The 8,772-nt window shown below is 55.8% G+C and overlaps 1 protein-coding gene across 1 annotated transcript in view; it reads left to right on the top strand.

Moving 5' to 3' along the window:
- Positions 1-754: 754 nt before the first annotated feature.
- The window catches only part of GNG7 (G protein subunit gamma 7), a 36,814-nt gene continuing 28,796 nt past the window's right edge, over positions 755-8,772 (top strand). The window contains exon 1 of the mRNA XM_021707924.1: positions 755-798. The gene's annotated coding sequence lies outside the window, so the exon portion shown is untranslated. The remainder of the gene's footprint in view (positions 799-8,772) is intronic.

Raw genomic sequence — 8,772 nt, forward strand, 5'->3', positions numbered from 1 at the left:
AACCCGCGGGCTCAGGCCATCCACTCCCCTCAGCCTCCCAAAGGCGCGGGATGACAGGCTGAGCCACCGAGCCCGGTTTCCATCTATTTTGAAAGAAAAGGTTAGTCCCTGTGGCTCTCACGCTTTGTGCCCCGAGTATCAGAGACAGACACGGGTCCCGGCTCTCTTGAGGGTTGCCACTTGCCACAGAGGATTCATTCCACGGAACACGTGCCCCTGAGTGCCCACGCCAGTCCCGCGCCCAAAGTCCGATCACAGGGCCTCCCTTCCTGTCCCGCTGACCTCAGCTCCAGGCGGCCACGTCACATCCCTGGCCCCGCTGTCCCATCCACCTGCCACTTCCTCGGGCGAGGTTCCTTGCTTCACCCCGGTCTGCACCGTCTTCCTCGCCCTCTGCCGGGACACGTGGCTGGCACGAGGGGGACCAGACGTGGGAAAAAAACCCCGGGTCCTGCCGAGCCTCGGACCCCGAATAACTTGTTTTTCTTGCACGTGTGAGCGGGGCGGCCTGGATTCAGACCGCGGGTTGGGACTCCCGGGTCCTGCGTGGAATAATACAAGTTCCCAAGGAAACGGTGACCCGTTTTCCTGCTAGAGAAACGGCAGCGGACTTTTCTGCGAGAATAACGTTGACTTTCTCCCCGGCTTTCTCCAGAGGGAACGGCCTCTGCGAACGAGTCCCCAGCTGGGGCTCTGGGAAGTTCCTTGTAAGTGAAAAATATGTAACCAGCCTTTCTCTTCTCTCCTTTTTTAAACAGGGTGTGAAGCAAGTGGGACTTCCTGGGGGAACTAAAAAAGGTATGTGGTGATTTCTCTTACCTCACGGGCTTGGAATCTCTTGTTTTTGACAAAAAGGAACAAGCGGGCTGCAGCGTTTATGTGTGCATCTGACGCATGGCGGGTCTGAGTCAGTCCACAAAGCACACTGGGCTCAGAGCCAGGAAACCCAAGTTCAAATCTCAGCTCTGTCTCTGCGGGCTGGACCCTCTAGGGTGGGTCTCTCTCACCTGTCTGAGGCAGAGCTGACATTTTCCACAGGTTGCAAAGATCACACAAGGCTACAGATATAAAAATATAAAAATGCCGGGCGTGGTGGCGTACGCCTGGGGGCCCAGTGACTCGGAAGGCCGAGGCTGGAGGATCACACGAGCCTAGGAATTCCAGACCAGCCCGGACAACCCAGGGAGACCCTGTCTCTACAAAAATAACTTAAAAATGAGTCGGCCGTGATGGTGCACGCCTGCAGTCCCGCAACTCGGGAGGCTGAGGCGGGAGGATCGCTAGAGTCCAGGTGGTCAAGGCTGCACCACTGCACTCCAGCCTGGGCAACAGAGCCAGACCCTGTCCCAAAAAACCCATAGATACTTGGCACTGTACCTGGCTTCTAGGTTGGAAGCTAAGAAGAGTGAGCTGAATTCAAATCCGCAGTCAATTTGCTCATTTGCATATCTCCAGTCTGCTCCTTTGTGTATTTCGAGTCTGCTCATTTGTGTATTTCTAGTCTGCTCATTTGCATATTCATAGTCTGATCATCTGGTATTTCTCGACTGCTCATTTGGATATTTCTAGGCTGCTCATTTGGTATTTCTAGTCTGCTCATTAGCATATCTCTAGTCTGCTCATTTGCATATTTTAGTCTGTTTTTCTAATTTGCATATTTCTAGTCTGTTCATTTGCATATCTCTAGTCTGCGTATTTCTAGCCTGCTCATTTGCATAGTTCTAGTCTGCTCATTTGCATATCTCTAGCCTGCTCATTAGCATATTTCTAGTCTGATCATTAACATATTTCTAGTCTGCTCATTTGCATATTTCTAGTCTGCTCATTTGGTATTTCTAGTTTGCTCATTTGCGTATTTCTAGTCAGCTAATTTGGCATTTCTAATCTGCTCATTTGCATATTTCTAGTCTGCTCATTTGGCATTTCTGGTCTGCTCATTTGCATATATCTCGCCTTCTCATTCGCATATTTCTAGCCTGCTCATTTGCATATTTCTAGTCTGCTCATTTGCATGCTTCTAGTCTGCTCATTAGCATATTTCTAGTCTGCTCATTAGCATATTTCTAGTCTGCTCATTTGGTATTTCTAGTTTGCTCATCCGCATATTTCTAGTCAGCTCACTTGGCATTTCTAGTCTGCCGATTTGCATATTTCTAGTCTGCTCATTTGCATACTTCTAGGAATCCGTTGGTTTCGTGCAGGTTGCTAGAGGCGAGAACCTTCAGCCCGCTTGAGGGGTCCTCTGATCTCCCCGGGGGGGCCGTCGTGCAGCAAAGCCCTCCCTTTGTTTCCGGCTTGGCTTCTTCGCGTCGTATCTCTGCATCTCCTCCCCGCTGTCCCCCTGCTTTTTTTGGTCCTGGAGCAAAAGCTTTGTGGATTCTGTGGCTCTTCAGAGAAATGACTTCTGGTTTCGCCGATTCTGCTGCCGTCCCGGCCTCTGCCTCGTCGACCTCTGCCCTGATCCGTGTCACTTCCTTTCTCTGGCCGCCCGGGTTTCTCTGGCCATTCCTCTGGTTCCTTGCAGGGGAGGCCGGGTCTCATGCCCTAAGGTCGCCGTTCGCCGATGTCACTGTCCCTCCAGTCCGGCTTGTGCCGCAACCCAGAAGTTTGGGTCAGGCTGTGACCCCGTCTTTACTTGAGTTGGGTGTTTTCAGGTTCACCTCGTGACTTCCTCTCGGGCCTGTGGGTCGTTTAAGATAATTTTTTTTGTTTGAGTTGGAGTCTCACTCTGTCCCCCAGGCTGGAGGGCAGTGGCACAATCATGGCCTCTGCAGCCTCGACCTGCTGGGCTCCGGCGATCCTCCTGCCTCAGCCTCCTGAGCAGCTGGGACGACAGGCACCACCATGCCCGGCTCATTTTCTCCTTTACGGTAGAAACAAGGTCACTCTATGTTGCCCAGGCTGGTCTCAAACCCCTGGGCTCAGGCAGTCCTCTCGCCTCAGTCCCTCAAAGAGCTGGGATTGCAGTCGTGAGCCACCGCACCCAGCAAGAGCGCGTTGTCGCCTTTGCCCCGGTCCACCTGGGAAGGCACGAGCAATCGGGGGCATTTCTTCATGGCGGTGGGCTTCCATCCCGTGATCCCGGGACGCTTTGGGGGCTGCATGGCCCTTGGGGCTCGCTGGGGACTGCCGTCGGGGCTGGTTTCGGGGTGGGTGGCTTTGCCCTGGATTCAAGGACTGGCATCCAATGACCGTGCCCACTGCATGGGGACAGAAGTGGGGAGTCTCAGGACTTGAAAGTATCTTTTGGGGATGCAGTTAAACCTGTAATGCTTCCAAATCCTGACTCTGTGTGCCCTTTGCCACCAGAGGACACCAGCTCCGCGGCCAGTCCCTGTGGGCACTGGGGCAGCCTCCCACACCCAGCCTGGCTGTCTCCAACCAGATTGTGTGTTTTTGAGGCATTTCAGGGCCAGGCACCCCGTTCCCCCTAGAATCTCTCAGCAGGAGGGGTTGGGGAGTCTTTTGATGGGATCTCACGAGGTTGCCCAGGCTGGTCTTGAACGCCTGTCCTCAGGCAATCTGGGACTCCAGGCGTCACCACACCCAGCTGATTTTTGTGTTTTTGTAAAGGTGGGGTCTCACTGTGTTGCCTGAGCTGATCTTGGACTCCTGGCCTCAGGCGATCCTCCCACCTCTGCCTCCCAAAGTGCTGGGATGACAGGCATGAGCCACGGTGTCCAGCCCGCCTCTGTGTCTTCAGGGTCCCTGAAACACCCACCCCCAGAGTTATCTCCGTGACTCCCAGGCTCCAGCAGCCAGCTGCTGCCCCCGGGCCCCCCCCCAACGTGACTCTGTGGTGCAGGATGGGGCTTTATTCACACTTCCCATTGCTCTAGGAGCTAGTGCTCCCCTCGGGCTCCGAACCCCAGAGTCAGCCACACAGAAGCGAGGTCAGTCTCCTTAGCCAAGGCTTGCATACCTCCTGGCACCAGGCGCTCACTCCTTGATTCGGGAAAGTCTTCCAGCCGCGGCCGTGGCCGCTACTCTCGGTAATAGTAGTCAGAGGAAAGTCACTTCTCTCCAGCTTTTGATTCTTGGGCTTTGCGTGGCCCTGGTGGCTGCCACATGTCTGCTTTCTGCAGCCTCCCAATGTCGGAGGCAGGGCCGGGACCAGGGTGAGTCAGGTGAGGCCCAAAACTCAGTTATCACGATGTCACATCTTTTTTGGAGGGTGGGAAGGGTCTCACTGTGTTGCCCAGGCTGGAGTGGAGAGGCATGATGATGGCTCACCACAGCCTCCACCTCCTGGGCGCAGGTGATCCTCCCACTTCAGCCTCCTGAGTAGCTGGGACTGCAGGTGTACACTGTGACACCCAGCTAATTTTTTGATTTTGGGTAGAGACAAGATCACACTGTATTGCCCAGGGCTGGACTTAAATTCCCGCGCTCAAGCAATTCTCCTGCCTGGCCTCCCAAAGTGCTGGGATTATAGGTGTGAGCCATTCACCTGGCGACATTAACTTTTTCCTTTTTTCTTTTTGAGTTGGTGTCTAACCGTTGCCCAGGCTGGAGTGCAGCGGCACGCTCACAGCCACCCCAGCGTCAACCCGCTGGGCTCAGACAATCCTTCGTCCTCAGCCTTCCACGTAGCTGGAACCACAGGCACGCACTACCATGCCTGGCTAATTTTTTATTTATCGTAGAGATGAGGTTTCGCCAAGTTGCCCAGGCGGGTCATGAACAGTTTTTTTTTTAATAGTGTGGTGCATGAATGTGACTTATCCCGGTGCCTGGGCTTCTTGGCGGCCCCCTCATTTCTGTCCCCAAGGTACGCATCTCAGATTCTCAGCATCTCACCGCTAGCCCCGGCCCTGCACACCTGAGAACCCCGAGGATAGCGGCGACAGCGGTGATTGAAGCCACGGTCACCCCGTGCAGCAGGCTCTCACCTGTGTCCTGTGACGCCCTCCATGAATGAAGCAGGGGCCTCCTGCCCGCCGGGGAGCACAGCTCCGTTACCTGGGGCTATGCCCACCCCAGCCAGGCCCTCGGGGACACACACATGCCAGCCACCAGCTGGTGACAGATGGACGCAGCCGCCTCGGCCCAGCTCAGGTGTCCCAGGGGCAGGTGGCCGCGTGCCTGGGGGATTACGTCCGCACAGCAGCACCTGCTGGGAGGACGACAGACTCCAGCGGGGACATCAGGCCCCTCCCGTTGACTGTGACTGAGACGCTGGCCCCCTCCCCACAGCCCGGCCGTCCCCTGTCCCTGGTCCCCCCACGCAGTGACCCGGCCGGTGTCAATCCTTTTGCCTGCTGGACCCAGGCCCCGCCGCTCTGTCCTGTCTGCTTCCCCTGGGTGCCCTGAGGGGGCAGGTCTCACGGCTCCCATTTTGCAGGTGGGGAAACTGAGGCTCGGCAGCAGACACAGCAAGGCCCAGGGGGCTGGTTGGAAGAGGGGTGGGATTGGAGCTTGGGACTCTGACCCTGTGGTCTCTCGGGCGTGCCGGCCACCTGTCCCTCTGGACATGGCCCCTTAGAGCCCACTGGGGCCACGGGCACTGGCCCTGGGGACAGTTGCAGCAGCCAGGAGCTTGTGAGCAGGTGAGGGGAGGTGTCATTTACAAAACAAAGGGCGTGAGGAGACACCTGCGTGTCCCCCCCCCCCAGCCCGGCCACAGATTTTATTTTACATATACTAGACCACAGTTTTAAATGATCAGTATCGAAGTATCCAAAAACCACTGAATCATACTTTTTTAAGTGGGCGGGTTGTTGGTGTCTGAGTTGAGACCTCCTCCAGGCTGTTGAAAAAACACACAGAGGGTGTGGTGGCTCAAGCTTGTCATCCCAGCACTTTGGGAGGCGGAGGCAAGAGGATTGCCTGAGTCCAGGGGTTCGAGACCAGTCTGGGCAACTTGTCAAGACCTTGTCTCTACAATAAATCATAAAATTAGCCAGCTGGGCGTGGTGGTGCACGCCTGTGATTCCAGCTACTTGGAAGGCTGAGGCAGAAGGATCACTTGAGCCCAGTGGGTCGAGGCTGTGATGGCCGTGAGCGTCCCCCTGCACTCCAGCCTGGGCAACAGAGCGAAACTCTGACTCAACCAAAGAAAAAAGAAAAAAAACACAGAAACCAAGGCTGAAAACAAGGGAAAGCCCCTCAGTTGGCCGTGGGGGTCCTTGGACAGCAGAATCACCACCAGTTGTGTCTTTCATTTTCCCAACATTTCTTGGATATGCTGAGGTCATGAGGGAAGAGACATTTTAAGTGTTTAAAAGAACAGGCGGCTGGGCGGGGCAGCTCGTGTCTGTCATCCCAGCACTTTGGGAGGCCGAGGTGAGAGGATTGCGTGAGGCCAGGCCTTTGAGACCAGCCTGGGCAACATAGTGAGACCCCATCTCTGCAAAACAAAATTTTATAAATTAGTCGGGCGTGGTGGGGGCGCCTGTAGTCCCAGCTACTCGGGCGGCTGAGGCAGGAGGATCGCTTGAGCCCAGGAGTTGCCGGCTGCAGTGAGCTATGATCACGCCACAGCACTCCAGCCTGGGCCACAGAGCAAGACCCTGTCTCCAAAAGTTGAAAACAAACAAAATGCATAAACAAAAGAGGCGCCAGAGAACTCCATCATGCCTTCCACTGTGTGAAGACACAGGAAGAAGGCGTCATCTGTGGACCAGAAAGCCTTCACAGATGATGGATCTGGGGGGCACCTTGGTGTTGAAATTCCAGCCTCCGGAATTGACAGAAATAAATTTCTGCTGCTCAGCCGGGCTTGGTGGCTCAGCCTGTAATCCCACGCCTTTGGGATTGCCTGGGCCCGCGGGTTCGAGACCCGCCCGGGCAACTTGGCGAGACCTCATCTCTACAATAAATAAAAAATCAGCTGGGCGTGGTAGCGCGCACCTGTAGTTCCAGCTACTCAGAAGGCGGAGGCGGAAGGATCGCCGGAGCCCGGCAGGTCGAGGCTGCGGTAGCCGGGCGCGTCAGTGGACTCCAGCCTGGGCGACGGAGTGAGACCCTAACTCAAAAAAAAAAAAAAATTTCTACTGCTCGCAAATCACCCGGCCTGTGGCATTTTGTAATCGGCTCGAGTGGGCTGAGGCGTCCACAGGTCCTGGTCACGTGATCTTCCTCGACATAGCCTCTTCATCAGGACAGCAAGGAAGGTCGCCAGGGAGGGCACCGAGGTCTAGGAAGCCTTGCCCTGCAATGCGCCAGGAGGGACTGGGCACGGCAGCTCGCATCTGTCATCCCAGCCCCGTGGGAGGCCCAGGCAGGAGGATCGCTGGAGACCAGGAGTTCGAGACCAGCCTGGGCAACATAGTAAGACCTCACCTTTCCCAAACAGTAAAACAATTAGCCAGGCATGGTGGTGCCTATGGTTCCAGCTACTTGGGAGGCTGAGACAGGAGGATCATCTAAGGCCAGGAGGTCAGGGCTGCAGCCCCCCTGCTTGTGCCACGGCACTCCAGCCTGGGTGACAGAGTGAGGCCCTGAGATTTAAAAAAAAAGCACCATGAGGACATGTCGAGGACCCGTGGCTCCTTCCCTGCCCCCCGCCCACTTCCTATGAGTGCTGGTTTCAGCCTGAGCCTCCTTTCCTGTCCTCCAGAGAGTCTGGGACTCCCAGCCCAGAAGCAGCCACGTTTCCCTCTTCCACCGAGAGCTGTAAGAGCATTTCCTGGGGTGGTCTGGGAACTGGCCACGCTTCTCCATGAATGAGGGGAGACATCACGGAACCGGGACCCTCTAAAAACGGGGAGGGCAGTGGAGTCAGACCATAGGCCTGACCTCGCCACTAGAAATTCCACGCGGTTGCACTCACTCTCGCAAGGACTTCTGTGCACGCCCCCAGCCCTTCTCTCTGGAAGGTTCTGCAGGAGAGACCATCATTCCATGGTTCACATAAGGTGGGTAGCAATTCTGCCCCAGTCGAGCCTCCAGATGAGAACACAGCCCTGTCAAGCCCCAGCTTCCACGCCTCCATGCCTCCACCCACCTGGCTGCTGTTGGCCGAAACTTACAACCTGAACTGAAACTTGCAGCTTTGCCCCCGGCTGTGTTTGCAGGTCAAACTTTGAGCGGGACCCCACTGGGTTGACACCCATGTCGGGCTCCATACGGAGACCCTGACATGTTGCCGCCAGACCCTCGTGTCCACCACTGGTGGACCCCCGTGGGCTGTGGCCTGTCTCGGCATTGAAGATCATGGCGTGGGGCAGGAACAGGGGCTTGGGAGTCCCTTTGGTGGCTGTGGCCTGCCCAGGTCAAAACAATGAGTGTGTTTTACCAGAAATCAGTCCCTGCCTGGAACATTCTAGAGACCAGGGTCTCAGTCTTGGTGTTACAGACATCAGGGCTAGATGGTTCTCTGGGAGTTGGGGGGTTCCCGGGCACGGCAGGGTATGAGCCACGTCCCTGGCCTCCACCCCCTCCACGCCAGGAGCACCCCCAGTCATAATGACCACAGACGTCCGCAGACATCACCCAGGGGTGGGGTCACAGTCCCCCTCATGGAGACCCCTGCATTAGACTTTGGCCTCTACACCTGCAAGTTCTTGAAAATGTTGAATTCATCACACGGTTGGCTATTTTTCGGTTTTGGTTTTGTTTTTAACATGGAAAACCTCCCAAACTGTCCCCAGGCAGAACCTCTCTTTTTATTGTTTATTTATTTAGACAAGGTCTCTCTCTATCCCCAGGCTGGAGTGTACAGTGGTGCAGTCATAACTCTCTGCAGCCTCCAACTCCTGGGCTCAAGCGATCCTCCCACCTCAGCCTCCTGAGTAGCTGGGACTACAGGTGTGCACCACCACACCTGGC

The sequence above is a fragment of the Carlito syrichta genome, unplaced genomic scaffold, assembly GCF_000164805.1.
Source record: "Carlito syrichta isolate Samal-C Ts95f unplaced genomic scaffold, Tarsius_syrichta-2.0.1 Scaffold127144, whole genome shotgun sequence".
Classification (NCBI taxonomy): Eukaryota; Metazoa; Chordata; class Mammalia; order Primates; family Tarsiidae; genus Carlito; species Carlito syrichta.